The 14,765-nt window shown below is 36.9% G+C and overlaps 1 non-coding gene across 1 annotated transcript; it reads right to left on the reverse strand.

The window, feature by feature from the left end:
* Positions 1 to 1,823: 1,823 nt before the first annotated feature.
* On the reverse strand, positions 1,824 to 1,926 carry LOC114224935 (U6 spliceosomal RNA). The gene has a single exon (XR_003612483.1). It is a non-coding gene; the product is annotated as a U6 spliceosomal RNA (small nuclear RNA).
* Positions 1,927 to 14,765: the final 12,839 nt, after the last annotated feature.

Below are 14,765 nucleotides of genomic sequence, written 5' to 3' on the forward strand. Positions count from 1 at the left end.
ATATATTAGCAATTTTCAAATGGAAAATAAAATTAAAAATGAATACCATTTACAATAGCTCCAAAAAAATTAAATACTTAGGTATAAAGCTATCAAAACATATACAAACTTGAGCCCTAAACTTAAAGAAATTCCTTTGGGGATCTGGTAAAAGGAGAAAATGACACCCAAGGGAGAGTAAATAAGATTTTCATCAGACATTTCAACATCAAACTTCATTCCAAAAATAAATTTGAGCAACATATTTAAGACACTTGTATTAGAGTTCTCTAGATGTGTATATATAGAGAGAAAGAGTTTCTTTTAAGGAATTGGTTCATGTAACTATGGAGCCTGGCAAGTCCAAACTCTGAAGGGTAGACCAGCAAGCTAGAGATTGAGAAGATCCAACATTGTAATTCAAATGCTGCAGAATTCCCTCTTGCTTGGAAAAGATCCGTCTTTTGTCTTATTCAGGTCTTCAACTGATTGGGTGAGGTCCATCTACATTTTGGACAGCAATCTGCATTACTCAAAGTCCACTGATACGAATGTTAATCTAACCCAAAGACAACCACACAGAAACATCCAGAATAATGTTTGACAATATATCTGGGCATCATGGCCCAGCCAAGTTGACACACAAAATTAACCATCACAACACCCAAGGAAAGAAAATGTGAACTAAGAATTTTATATCCCCCAAAAATTGATTTTCAAGTATGAATGGCAAAGACAAAATGTTAACAACATTAGGAACTCAGAGAACAGTATGCCCATGAATCCTTCCTGAGGAATCCCTGGATAGTGAGCTTCAGAAAACCAAAATAACCAGAGAAACATTAACATAAGAATTGGTAGAATTGAGCACTAGTAGCTTCTAACATTACAAAAGGAAAGACAACCTGACATGAGGTGCTTCCGGAAGGAACACCACACCACCTATATAATATTGCCAAAAGGATTAAATTTGAATATGATAAAACCCCTGGATCCAGCTGACCATTTACAGAAAACATAGAGCACAGAAGAAAACTGAACTGCCCCTTGAGTGTGCAATTAGCAAGAGCCAGAAAGTGGAAAACTACAGGTTGCAGGACTCAATTTTTCAACAGATAAAGAAGAGATGAAAGAATAACCTATAGAGGAAAGAAATTAAATTCATAACAGATCTTTATATGCAAGATAAAACTAGTATTTAAGGATACACACTGGAGTGATAAAACTATATATGAGAGGCAATGAGAGGCTCCCAGGTGGCTCAGTAAGTTGAGCGTCTGACTTGATTTCCACTCAGGTCATGATCTCAGGGTCATGAGATCAAACCCCAAGTCAGGCTCTGTGCTGGGGACTTGTAGCCTACTTGGGATTCTCCCTCTGCATCCCTCTCTATCTCTCTTTAAATAAATAAATAAATAAATGCAATGAGTGATTATAATAAAGATTAGGATACTAATTACTTTTGAGGGTAAGGAGATGGTTGTGATTAGGATGTTTGTGAGCAGGAACACAATATGATGTTGGTAGGCCTGAGGTACTTTTGCCTTCCTCGTTTCTTATCACCATAAAAACTTTTTTAAGTTATGATTTATGACTGTATTGGTGTAAAGGTGAATACATTCATATATTCATATTGTGTATTAAAACATTTCTTTTTTTTTCTTAAAAAAATTAAGGCATTTTCATGAGCCCCTAAAATATATCAAAATACTTTAAAAGAAATTAAAATATTTTCTTGGCCCCTACAACGATTGTGGGTCCCGGCACTTTGCTTACTGGACCTAGTGAATATGTCAGCTTGTTTCTTTTTTTTTCTTCTTTCTTTCTCTCTCTCTCTCTTTTTTTTTTTAATGGAATGCTTCACAAATTTGTGTCATCCTTGCACAGGGGCCATGCTAATCTTCTCTGTCGTTCTAATTTTAGTATATGTGTTGCCGAAGTGAGCACACGTCAGCCTTGTCTCTGAGGTGGCTGATAAAGTTCTGTTTCTTGAATTGGTTCCTAGTTACATGAGTATTTGCCTTGTCCACTAAGATATTTTAAAAATATAAAGATATTATACAAAGTAGAAAAACTTATACACTAAAAATTGTAAAACATTAATGAAGGAAATTAAAGAAGAGACAGATAAATGGAAAGACATCCCATGTGCTTGAATTGGAAGAATTAATGTTGTTAAGATGTCCATACTACGCAAAGTGATCTACAGATTAAATGCAATCCCTATTAAACCCGATGGCATTCTTTACAGAATTTTTTTAAAATCCTAAATTCAAATGACTCCAAATAGCCAAAGCAATCTTGAGCAAGAAGAGCAAAACTAGAGGCATCACACTTCCTGATTTCAAGAAATAGTGCAAAACTACAGCAATCCAAACAGTAGGGTACTGGCATAAAAACAGACATATAACCATCTTAATTCATTCAGGCTGCTATAACAAAATATACCACACACTGGGTAGCTTACAGACAACAGAAATTTCTCGCCCACAGTTTTGAAGGTTGGGAAGTCCAAGATCAAGCCACTAGCATGGTCACTTTTTAGAGAACACCCTCTTCCTTTTTCACAGCCAGTGCCTTTTCACCGTGTCCCCACATGGTTGACGAGATAGAAGTCTCTCTGGAGCCTCTTCTATAAAGCACTAATTTGTTCAGGAGGGCTCCATCATCATGACTTTAGCACCTTCAAAACTGCTACTTCCTAATATTATCTTTGGGGGTTAGTATTTCAACATATAAAGTGGGAAGGTAGGATTGGGGGGAGGGATACAAACATTCAGACCATAGCATAAGCCAAAAGAACAGAATAGAAAGTCCAAAAGTAAATCCATGCCCAGAAATAAATCTTTGATCTTCAACAAGAGTGCCAAAAATACACAATGAGGAAAGGATAGTCTCTTCAGTAAATGGTGCTGGGAAATCTAAATATCCACACAATAGAAGTATCAAATTGAACCCTTATCTCAGAATATATACAACAATCAACTTAAAATTCATAAAAGACAAATGTAAGACTTGAGACAGTAAAACTACTAAAAGATAACATAAGGAAACACTTTCCTGAGATTGGCCTGGGCAATGTTTTTTTCAGATAGGACCCCAAAAGTGCGAGCCACAAAAACAAAAATAGACAAATGGGATGGCATCAAACTAAAACGCTTCTTGGGTGCCTGGATGGCTCAGATGGTTGGGCGTCTGCCTTCGGCTCAGGTCATGATCCCAGGGTCCTGGGATCGAGTCCCGCGTCGGGCTCCCTGCTCCGCGGGGAGCCTGCTTCTCCCTCGGCCTCTCTCTCTCTCTCTCTCTCTGCCTCTCATGAATAAATAAATAAAATCTTTAAAAAAAAATAAAAAATAAAACGCTTCTTCACAGCAAAGGCAATAATCAACAGTAAAAAGGCAACCTATAAAATGAAAGAAAATATTTGCAAACCATACATCTAATAAGCGGTTAATATTAAAATTATAAGGAACTCAACCAATTCAATAGCAAATAAATAATCCAATTTTAAAATGGCAAAGATGGCAAAAGATCAGCATGCCTGGGTGGCTCAGTCAGTTAAGCATCTGCCTTCAGCCCAGGTCATGATCTCAGGATCCTGGGCTTGAGCCCCGCATCGGGCTCCTTGCTCAGTGGGAAGCCTGCTTCTCCCTCTCCCACTCCCCCTGCTTGTGTTCCCACTCTCGCTGTGTTTCTCTCTGTCAAATAAATAAAATCTTTAAAAAAATTTTTTAAAAAATGGGCAAAAGATCTAGAGACATTTCTCAAAAGAAGACTCATAAAAAGACAACAGATTAATGAAAAGGTGCTCAACATCATTAATCATTAAAGAAATGAAAATCAAAATGATGAGATATCACTTCATACCTGTTAGAATAGCTATTCTTATAAAGACAGCAGATAATAAATGTTGGTGAGGATATGGAGAAAAAAAGAATCCTTGTACATTATTGTTGGGAACATAAATTCATACAGTCATTATGGAAAACAGTATGGAGGTTCCTCAAAAAATTAAAAATAGAACTCCCTGTGATCCAACAATCCCACTTCTGGGTTATATCCAAAAAAAATAAAAAAGGAAATCAGTATTACACAGAGATATCTGCACTCCCATGTTTACTGTGACATTATACCCCCCCCCCCACACACACACACAATGGGGTATTTTCCGCCTTAAAAAAAGAAAGAAATGTTTTCATTTGCAACAATATGGATGGACCTTGAGGGTACCACGCTAAGGAAAATAAGCCAGACAGAGAAAGACAAACACTGCATGATCTCACTTATATACAGAATCTAAAAGAGTCAAATTCATGGAAGCATAGAAAAGTGGTGGTTTCCAGGGTTTGGAGGAGTGAGGGAAATGGGAAGATACTGATCAAAGGGTATAAAGTTTCAGTTATGCAAGATGAGTAAGTTCTAGAGATCTAATGTACAGCCTGGTGACGACACTTAACACTATGTCGTATACTTGAAATTTGGTGACAGCAAGTAAATCTTAAGCGTTCTCATGACAAGCACAAAAAATTGTCAACAATATAAAGTGATGAATTTGTTTGCGGTGATCATTTAAAAATGTATACATATTGGAGCACCTGGGTGGCTCAGTGGGTTAGGCGTCTGCCTTTGGCTCAGGTCATGATGCCGGGGTCCTGGGACTGAGCCCCACTTTGGGCTCCCTGCTCGGTGGGGAGCCTGCTTCTCCCTCTCCCTCTGCCCCTCCCCCCAGCTTGTGATGTCTCTCTCAAATAAATAAATAAAATATTTAAAATATATATATATATCAAACCATCAAGTAATACACCTTAAATATATACAATGTTTGTCAATTACACTTCAATAAAGCTGAAAGGAAAAGGAAAAAAAGATTACAGAGCCATAATTAACTGAGAGATGACCTCTCAGTGGAAACCCAGAGACCACGGAGAGTACTTTCAAACTTCTGAAAAGAAATAACTCGAAATCTAGAGTTCTGCACACAGCCAAAATGACCTTCAAAAATGAAAAAGACATTTTCATGCAAATTAATCTATAGTAACAAAAAGACGATCAGTGGTTGGGGCAGTACAGGGAGAGAGAGGGATTACCAAAGGGCAGGAAGAAAGTTGGGGTCTGTGAATGTGTCCACTATTCTTACTGTGATAGTTTCACATCTGTATGTATATGACAAAACTTACCAAACTGTATACTTCAAATATTTCCTGTTTATTGTATGTCAGCTGTATCTCAGTAAAGCTGTTTTTTTTAAATAAATAAATAAATAAATAAATAAGACATTTTCAGGCAAACAAAACTGAGGGACTGTATCACCAGCAGACTCACCCTAAATTAAATTCTAAGGCTTGTCACTGTTTTTTTTTTTCAGATTTTTATGTAAATCTGTTGAAGAGGGGAAATAATGGTTAAATTGAAATCTAATAGGTAAAATTAATCTTGGTATCACTCTTTAATAAATTAATAACTGTATAGACATTCTTGCATGTGTTAAAACTTTAGTTTCCTACAAATTAACTTTTTGTAGTAAAAAGAAATCCTACTTTGTGAAAATCCATTAATCTTATCATGTTCTTGTTCTTACAAATAAGGAAGCAGGGTTTCATATAGGGTGGCAAGAGGTTAAGTTAATCCTTTTTTGGAAGGGGAAAGGTGAGGTGAGGTAGTTTGTGTTGCTATGCTGTAATTCACAATCTTGGGATCTTTTGTTCAGAGCTATAATAACACATAAACATTCAAATAATCATCCTTCTTAGACTAAATTTTTGGTCTGGAATTATTATTTTGCTTGCCAATGATCTACATGGTAACCTATACCAAAAATCATACAGAGCACTGTGTGTTTTCCCAATGAAGTACTAAAAATATTCATAGGCTCTGCTTGTTCTCGTTCATGGTTTCCACCATGCTCTATTGGCATTCTAAGTACCAGAGGGTACAACCTTGGAAATACCAAGGAAAAGGAAATAGGGGTACAAGAAGAAGGAAAAAATGAGAGCAAGGTTACAATTTATCAGGATTTATATAAAGCAAGGAGAAAGGCTGTTATTTTAATGTTTGTCACCAGGGTGCCTCTTTGGGGAAAAAAAAAATGTCTTTATATAAGGACATACTTTGAAAGCCTACTAAACAGGTAAAAAAATAAGACCCCAAGACTAAGCATTGGCTAGAGAAAGTGAAATGATCCTCTCGGCCAGAGAAAATTAGACAGATCTGAGAAGGCTATAGAGCAAGAGGAAGGGAGGAGGCAGGAGAAAGGGAGAGAGATAAGGAAGCTGGGCAAACTGGCAGGTGGCTGGAGCCTATCTAAGAAGCTGATTAACGAGGATATCTAAAGGTCTTTAAAAAATAGGATGTTAGTACTTAGTTTCATGCTGTTTGTGCCTCTGAGTTATAAACCCCCTCCAACATTCTAAAACTTTTAATACATTCTGCTATAAACACAAATTCCCCATGAGAGTTATTTGAAGAAAAATCCATGAAAAGGGCCAGGTTCCATATTTGTCATTGGCAGAAAAAAGCTGTAGAAGATGTAATGTTCATGAAATTGAATGTTCAGAGAGGTCAGGAAGATAGTCAAAAGTGAGTTTGGAAATGTAAACTACAGGAATTTGTTGAAATCGTGACCAAGTGCTGAGCTTCTCACAGAGTATTGGGAAGTCTGTATTTCATATAATCTCACAGACGAGGTGACTACAGTTGACATCTGGATCCCATGTCTTTTTTTTTTTTTTAATCCCCTCTACCATCAAAAGCATTGAAAAGAATATCTGAGAAACACAAGCTTAATTGAAGATAACAAAGCTACCCTATAACGATCAAAACAGAGTGCTCCCATGAAGCAAATCAACATCCAGAAACCTTTAATAAATATCTTCTGGCTACCAACATTGCCTCCTTGCTTCAGCTTTGACTCCAATCTCTAACACTATGCTTTGCACATAGTAGGGACCCTAGAAACTACTGCTGAACTAAATTAAATGTATGGGCTAAGAGCTTGTTCTTATTAAGATCTTCTCCTTAGTAAAGAGTATAACCTCATTAAAGTTCTCATTAGTGGGTATTCATGCAAGCAGGCACGACTAAGGACTTTCAAGCATCATAGGGCATAAAAATACCATTTTAGAAATGACTTGTTTCTGGAATTTTTTTTTTAAAGAACTGTCATTGGAAGTTTGGGGGGAAAACACACCTGGTATCTGAAGAAACGTCCTCACTGGCGCAGGGTTTGAATGCTTGCTTGTGGACACTCACGCATATACACAGTGAGTAGAATTCCAGAAATGGTAAGCACTCCTTCTCACTAGATGACATATTGAATGCAGATCATATAGGTGAGATGATTGAAAAGGAAAGAGGCTGAGTGGGTCACTGTATAACTGATATAGAAATGAACAAACAAAAATACTGAAGAAAATTTTAGAAGAGAAAAAAATAACAGAGAAAAGCTCTTTCAACCATTGCTAGAATAATTAAATTTGCAGGAAAAAAAATCCGTGTTCTGCTCCCAAATACCTGTTCACTGAAACAGCTCTATTATGAAAAAGTTGAATGAAAAATATACAAACTAATCAAGAGTTTATTTCAAAAAGCAATTTCCTTATATAGCAAGAGAAAAAAATTATGAGCTCACAGCTCTATAAAGAGGAAAGATCACATTTGTTTAAAGGCCTTCGTTCAACTGAGCTACTCTGTAGAAAAGACAATTTATATCTGGAAGTGGAGAGAAAAGGTCAGTATTCCAGGAAGAAGGAAATGAGAAAGAGAGAAGAAAGGTGGAGGGAGGGAGGGAAACGGAGCAGATGGTAAGACGCCATGTATTCTGCAGGATTCCCCATCTTGTAACATCTCAAATATTTAGTTAATGCTGATGAAACTTACTAGATCTCTGTTGAATGTCATCGTATTAGGGAGGGGAGAGAAAACCACTGAAATAGAGTGAACTTTGTGCTCAGGTGGTAAGAGTATTTTTTTCAAAAAGTTTTTTTCAACTCTCATAAAACACATATTAATGACTTAGGTAAGCTGGTTCAGGGAGCATCGGAGGAACTGGGTATCTATAGCCAAGTGAAAGAGAATGTCAGAATAAGATTGTTAGGTTCTGTACAAAAGAAGTAGTGTCCTACAGGGTGATAAAAGCATAGCCCTAGGATAGAAATCATTTATATTTCTATTAGAAAAAAAATTCAGAAGCTAACATGAATTTCACCGTCTGGGCTCTGAATCATAGCAAATAGTAAGCCAAAAAGATGTATTCCCCCTTTCAAGGGGGATGACAAAACTGTGGCCTGGAGGCTCGCCACCTGGTTTTTGGAACACAGCTACACCCATCGGTTTGAATATTTCTTATGGCTGCTTTCAAGCTACAACAGCCAACTTGAACAGTTGTGATAGAAACTGTAATGGCCCTACAGTCTAAAATATTTACTATCTGACCCTTTAAGGAAAAGTCTGCCTAGATGACTAAATAAATTACTACGAAGGACGGTAAAAAATAATCCAATAGGACATTGAAAGGACATGCTGCCCAATCTGCCTTGCTTCCAAATTTTGAACAATTTTTCTTAACAAGAAAATTTAGGGGGGCTAAAGCATAACTTTTTGCTGCAAGTTTCAGACCACAAAAGTATGAAGCTTAGAAATTAGTAAAAATCAGGGAAGAGCTTTGAACTTTCACAGACAATGGAATTAACTGGAGCCATAATCCAATTATACTTCTAAGGGGCAAGATTGCTGCAGGTGGTCTCTAGATAATATAGTAACTAATGGAGTCAGTATACATTGTCTACACTTTCTCCTTCTCTTTACAAAACACAGTGATAACTGTTCATAGTAATAATCCTGAGATACAACACAATTCTGAAGTCTGGTAGTGCTTCATGAAGAGTTCTCTAATCTTGCTGAGCAAGTTCCAGCAATAGCATGTTCTCTTAGCCTGAATCTTATGGTACAAACACTACGTAATGCACAACCTGTGACAATGATTTTCAAATTGCACTCTGTAGGGGAAGGTGAAAGCAGGAGAGAGAAGTCAGCAACAAAGATTCCCAACTCTTATTTTCATCCCAGCACCTGCCTTTTACCAATTTAAAATAACAAGTTTCCTCTTTGAACTAAGGCCTATGTGGAGAGAAAAAAATTTAAAAAACACACATACAAAGCAAGTAAAAAAAAAAAAAAGTGCCCAAAGATGATGCTTAGTTGTCAAGAATATTCAATGTAAAGAGAACAAACAGAAGTGAAACAGGGTATTACAGCAGATCCTACAGCCATTAAAAGGATGCCATTAAAAGTACTCAAACATTATTAAAGTCCTGTGAACAACTTTATCCTCACAAATTTGACAGCTTGAAAGAAATGGACCAATTCCTCAAAATTCACAAACTACCAAAAATCAGCCAATATGAAATAGGCAACCAGAATAGTCCTATAATCACTAAAAAGAACATGGATTCAAAATTTAAAAACTCCTGAAAGAGAAATCTCTAAGTCACAATGTTTTCTCTTAGAATTTTGCCAAGTTTAAACAATCAACACCAATTTAACACAAGCTCTTTTAGGAATGTGAAAAGGAGAGAATACCTCCCAACTCCTTTTATGAAACCAGTATTACCTTGATACCAAAACCAGATTTAAAAAAAAAAATAGTCCAAAAGGAAATATATAAATCAATATTTGTCATGAACTTAAACACCAAAATCCTAAAAAAATATTAGTAAATTAAATCCAATAATATATTAAGGAAATAATACACTATGACCAAGTGGCATTTATCCCAGGTATGCAGTCTGGTTCACTACCCAAAAATCAATCCATGCAATCTACCATATCAACAGGCTAAAGAGGAAAAATCATATGATCACATCTATTGACAGAAAAAGCATTTAACAAAATTCAACACTCATATATGATTTTTTAAAAATAGGCACACTAGGAATAGAGAGAAAATTTTTCTATTTCACACAGATTGAGTCATGTGTCTTGCCTCCAACAACAGACCATACCTGATGCTAGGCTCAGGGAACCAACTCTTACCCCACAACCTTTGCTCCTAAAAGAGCATCTCCAAAAAGCGACAGCCAACATCCTACTTAATAGCAAAAGGCTAAATGCTTTTCCTCTAAGATTGGGAACAAGGCTTCCACTCTCACCAAAATATTCAATTTAAAATGTTCATATTTAAAGTAGTGCTGGATGTTCTAGTCCCTGCAATAAGGCAAGAAAAAGAAAGAAAAGGTATACAGATTGGAGAAAAAAAGAAATAAAACTCTATTTGCAAATGACATAATTGCCTATGTAGAAAATCCCAACGAATCTATAGAAATAACTCCTGGAACTAATAAATACGTTCAGTGAGGTCACAAGACACAAGATCAACACAGAGAAATGAATTCCATTTCTATATACTGACAACAAATAAGTGGAAACTCAACACCATTTACAATTGCTCCTAAGAAAATGAAATACATATAGATTTAACAAAATGTGTACAGAATCTGTAAAATGAAAATCATAAACTGCTAATGAAAGAAATCGAATAAGATCTAAATACTTGAAAAGATGAACTGTATCATGGATTGGAAGACTCAATGTACTAAAGATGTCCATCCTCTTTTAATTGATCTATAAATGTAATGTAATTCCTACCAAAATCTCAGCAAGCATTTTGTTGACATCAAGGAGCTTATGCCAAAATTTATATGGAAAAAGAAAGCTCCCAGAATAGACAAAACAATTTTTAAAAAAGGAAAATAAATCGGGAGTGATCATTTTTCCCAATATTAAGGCTTACTATATGACTACAATAGTCAAGACTGTATAGTATTGATGAAGGAATAAACACAAAGATCAATGAAACAGAACCTTAGAACCCAGAAAAAAATCCATGCAAATATGCCCAATTATTTTTTTAACAAAGGAGCAAAAGCAGTTCAATGAAGGAGAGATGATCTTTTCAACAAAGAGTGCGGGACCAGGTGAATATCCATTTAAAAAAAAAGAAAGAAAGAAAGAAAAAAGAGAAACTTGACCTAAATCTCACACCTTATACAAAAATTAGTTTAAATAGGTCATACACTGACATGTAAAATATAAAACTATAAAACTTCCAGAAAAAATACATAGAAAATTTGGGGGACCTAGGACTAGACAAATGTTTAAAGAATTAACACCAATTTAATACAATCTCTTTTAGGAAAGTAAAAAAGAGAGAACACTTCCCAACTCATTTTATGAGGCCAGTATTACCCTGACACCAAAGCTAGATAAAAACAGTAGAAAAAAGAAATATATAAACCAATATTTGTCATGAACTTGTACACCAAAATCCTAACAAAATATTAGTAAATTAAATCCAACAATATAAGACCAAATTCATGATCCACAAAAGGAAATATGGATGAATTTGACCTCATCAAAATGTAAAACTTTGCTTTGACAAAGTCTATGTGAAAAAGACAAAAAGTCAAGACTCAGACTGGAAGAAAATGTTTGCAAGCCACATATTTGATAGAGGACAGGTATCTAAAATATATAAAGAACTCACAAAATTGAATAGTAAAAAATTCAAGCAGTCCAATTAGAAAATGGGCAAAAGACATGAAGATACATTTTGATAAACAAGCTCTACAGATGGCAAATAAGCACACGAAAAGGTATTCAACATCAGTAGCAATCAGGGGAATGCAAATTAAAACCACAATAAGAGGGGCGCCTGGGTGGCTCAGTCGTTAAGCATCTGCCTTCGGCTCAGGTCATGATCCCAGGGTCCTGGGGGCCAGGTCATGATCCCAGGGTCCTGGGATCGAGCCCTGCATCGGGCTTCCTGCTCGGCAGGAAGGCTGCTACCCCCTCTCCCACTCCCCCTGCTGGTGTTCCCTGTCTCGCTATGTCTCTCTCTGTCAAATAAATAAATAAAATCTTCAAAATAAATAAATTAATTAATTAAAAACTAAAAAAAGTAAAGAAAAACCACAATATCACCACACAACTATCAGAATATCTAAAACCAAAAATAGTGATGACACCAAAATGCATCCAATCCAGAAACCTAACATGACACATCTTATTAGAAAGCTATGCTTGCCGTTTGTCACTTAAATATACTGTTTTCCTTATAGTTTATTTAACTCCAGGCTCAATTTTTTTTTTAATCTCTATGTGGGATAGAGGCATCTTAATAATAAATTTGTAATGTGTCTTTGGCCACTGTTCGTACTGAAAGTAGGTAGAATATAAGTGGTTTTAAGCAGAGCTCTACACCTGTACAATCAGGGTCCAGATCTGGACTGTACCCCTTACTCCCTGTGCGGTATGGAGAGAGTTGTTTCAATTCTTTTATGCCTCAATTCTCCATCTGTAAAATCAGTATAACGATAGCTTCAACCTCAAAATACGGTATGATTAGATGAGTTAAGGCATGTAAAAAGCTTTGAACAGTGCCTGGCACATTGTAAGTATTAAATGAAAGTGCACTCTATTACTTATGTCCTTATTAACATTGCCACAATGAGAATTTGTTCTCTCTCCATATCCTTTATCCCATGACAAGTGCAAAATAATGGGCCACCATAAATTGGGAGGCATAAATAAAATCTCTCATATGATTTTCACACTGAAAATCCCTCACCTTCTGTATAGTATTTCATGAAATGGCTCGGGGTAAACAATTCCTATCAAGATTCCCAACAGAACCAGAAGTGGGGAACACTGGGAAAACTCTAGCAAAGAAAATTGCCTATGAAATTGGCCTGATTCCTGCTTCTGCAGGTTTTGGATAAGGCACCAGACTTCGGGGCAGTTACTGGATCTAAATCTCATCTCTTTGGATTTTGTATTTAAAGAAATGATATGATTTTTATAAAAGGACAATAGCAACCTGGAATGGATATTTTCCTTCTGCTAAAAACTTAACAGTACCTTCCTCTCCCACCTGATGTCACCTGATTAAAGCACTCACCATGTCTTTTCCTAGTCAGAGCAATCAGTGAGCATGCAAATATAATCCCTTTAGGAGTGGAGGTGGGGGTAAGACAGCAGAGTATGACTAGGTAGAACATGTTAGCATTATTAAGAAAAAAGTCTGCATCTCTTCCTCTTCCTTTAATCCATTTATTAATTCATTCACAAGTCTCTTAAAAGTTCCTCTATATGGCAGGCACTCTTCTGGGTGCTGAGAACACAACAAAGAGTAAGTGAAGAGAAGATCCCTGTGCTCATATAGCTCACAGCCTCGTGGGGAAAGCAGACAACATAAAATTACACTGTTGTATGATGCCATCCACGAACAGGAATAGCAGGATGATAAAGAAGCACATAGGAGAAGCACCTTACCTGCGTCTGTAGGATCAGAGCATGCCTTCTGAGAGCAGTGGCATCTACACTAAAACTTAGGGTAGAAGTGAGGTGCCCAGTTAGAGCATTTTTTAATTAGGGAGACTCCCACTTTTTACAAATCAGAACATGCTGAAACACTCATGGAAAGGAGCTAGCGGAGAAAGACAGGTTAAAACCTCAAAGAAAAAGGAGAAAACCAATAGACTCAGTACCCCCAAAGCAGAGGTAGAGGTAAGATGTAGAGAACATGCAGAGATTTGCCCCAGAAGGGAGAGGCGGGAGAGTGTAAAAGATCTGGGTGAGGGGTGGTTGAGACCAGCCCGGAGGAACCACAAGGATTTCTCAGCAGCAGGGAACACAACTGGGGTTGGAGACCATGAAGAATTGAAATGAGATGGCGTCTCCTTTTTGGTGCCCCTGTGAGAAGCAAGGGAAACCTGGATGCTATCTGCATCTGGAATAAGGTGTTCTTTGAAAACACATTCAGGAAGCCAATCTGAAATGGCTACCTGTACGATTCCAATTATATGAGTTCTGGAAAAGGCAAAACTATGGAGATAGTGAAAAGATCAGTGGTTGGCAGGAGTCGGGGGTAGGGATGAATAGGTGGCATACAAAAGATTTTCAGGGCAATAAAATTACTCAGCATGATACTACAATGATGGATTACACATCTGTCCAGACTCACAGAATATGCAACACCAAGAGTGAACCCTTAAGGTAAAGGATGGACTTTGAGTGATTGTGACGTGTCAATGTAGGTTCATCAGTTTTAACAAATGTACCACTCTGGTGGGGGATGTTCATAATGGGAGAGGTTGTGTACATGTGGGGGTAGGAGGATATGGGAAACCTCTGTGCCTCCCTCCCAATTTTGTTATAAACCTAGAACTACTCTAAAACAAGAATATGGGGGGCGGGGGGCACCTGGGTGGCTCAGTCAGTTAAGTGTCTGACTCTTGGTTTTGGCTCAGGTCATGATCTCAGGAATGGAGCCCCACATCAGCTCCATGCTCAGCATGGAGTCTGCTTGAGAGTTTCTCTCTCTCTCTCCCTCTGTCCCTCCCCCGGCTCGTGCTCTTGCACTCTCTCTCTCTCTCTCAAATAAATAAATTTAAAAATCTTTGAAAAAATGTTTTAAAAAAGAAAAAAGAAAAAAGAATATTTTTAAAAAACAAAAATCTTTCAGGGCTCTGTACCAATACATAAATAATGAGAAATTCAGAAAAAGAACCTCAATACATCCCAATGCTTCTTTTAAAGAAAGAAAGCACTAATAAATCATCTGACTTAAAAAGCACTAAACAGAACTATAAATGCAATGCATACAAGGCATCTCATTTCTGGGTTGAGATCCAGAGAGAGGTTCCCTCTGCCACATAACACATCAGGGGCGGAGCCTGAACACACATCCTGTTGTCTCCTGACTTCCAGTCTGTGATGTTCCCATACTTTTT

Source organism: Eumetopias jubatus, unplaced genomic scaffold (assembly GCF_037043125.1).
Source record: "Eumetopias jubatus isolate StellerSeaLion01/CBP00866 unplaced genomic scaffold, mEumJub1_p1.0 scaffold_2, whole genome shotgun sequence".
Taxonomy (NCBI): domain Eukaryota; kingdom Metazoa; phylum Chordata; class Mammalia; order Carnivora; family Otariidae; genus Eumetopias; species Eumetopias jubatus.